Consider the following 1,190-nt stretch of genomic DNA (forward strand, 5'->3'; position numbering starts at 1 on the left):
TACCCTTTGTGATCTATCATAGAGGTATGAAGAGATCCAACGTAGAAAATTACGTGGAAGACCAAGAAGATCAAGTTTATAGATGAGCAACGAATGGCACACTTTGTCAAATGCTTTACTGAAATCAGTATATATAACATCAACAGTTTTGCTCTCACTAAATGCTTTTGAGATATAGGATGATATTCAAGTAAATTTGTAGAAGTTGATTTGCCCTTGCAAAATCCATGTTGACTGTATGAAATGCTTGAAGTGATAGAATGCGTTAATTGCTTCAAATAATTTAGGAATTGCAGAAAGCTAAGCTATGCCCCGGTAGTTCTCCACTGAAGACCTGCTACCGCTTTTATGTAAGGGGGTTATGAACGATTCCTTCCATACAGCTGGAAAAACGCCCTCTTTAAGAGACAAATTAAATAAGGCTGTTAACGGCTCATAGAGATAATCAGCACAATTTCTAAGAAAACAAGTGGGGATCTGGTCAGGACCATAACTAAAAGACTGCTTTAAGGACTTCAGGTAAACTAAAACATCATCGGGAGATATTATAGGGTTATGTATTGAGTTAATTTGACTTAGTTTAAAAGGATAGTCAAAGTATGCTTGGGAGTTAGTGGAACAATTGGATTTAAAAAACTGAGCGAACATGTTAGAAATTGTTTGATTATCACCAGAGACGGTATTTTGATACTTCATGGCGGAAGGAAACCCCCGTACATTTCGCTTGGAGTTTACGAAATCATAAAATGATTTGGGGTTATATATTATACGTCGTTTGATTTTACACAAGTAATCTTTATAACACTTTTTGTTTAATTCAAAGAACTTGTGACGCAAAAGTGAGTATTTTACACAGTATGAGTGTAAGCCGGTTTTTTTGTGTAATCTAAAATAACGTGACTTTCTGTTTTTCAAGTTTCTCAGTTCTTTAGTGAACCATAACTGTGTTTGAATTCGGTCAGCTATTTTTCTTGTTGGCAAATTGCTGCTAGTAAAAACTTTTTCAGCAAGAGTTTCCAACGTTTACCTCTAAATCCACTGTCACTTTGCTCTTACAATTTCCCCCACTATGCATTTGACAAATTGTTGGTGGTGTTTATTTATTATGAATTCTAGGTAGACAACACTGATAAGGTAACCTCACTCCATTTATCATTTTAGATCCGTCTGTGAATATATTGACGTATCTG

This window comes from Rhagoletis zephyria, unplaced genomic scaffold (genome assembly GCF_001687245.7).
Source record: "Rhagoletis zephyria isolate East Lansing unplaced genomic scaffold, Rhagoletis_zephyria_1.1 Rzeph_scaffold_00001, whole genome shotgun sequence".
Lineage (NCBI taxonomy): Eukaryota > Metazoa > Arthropoda > Insecta > Diptera > Tephritidae > Rhagoletis > Rhagoletis zephyria.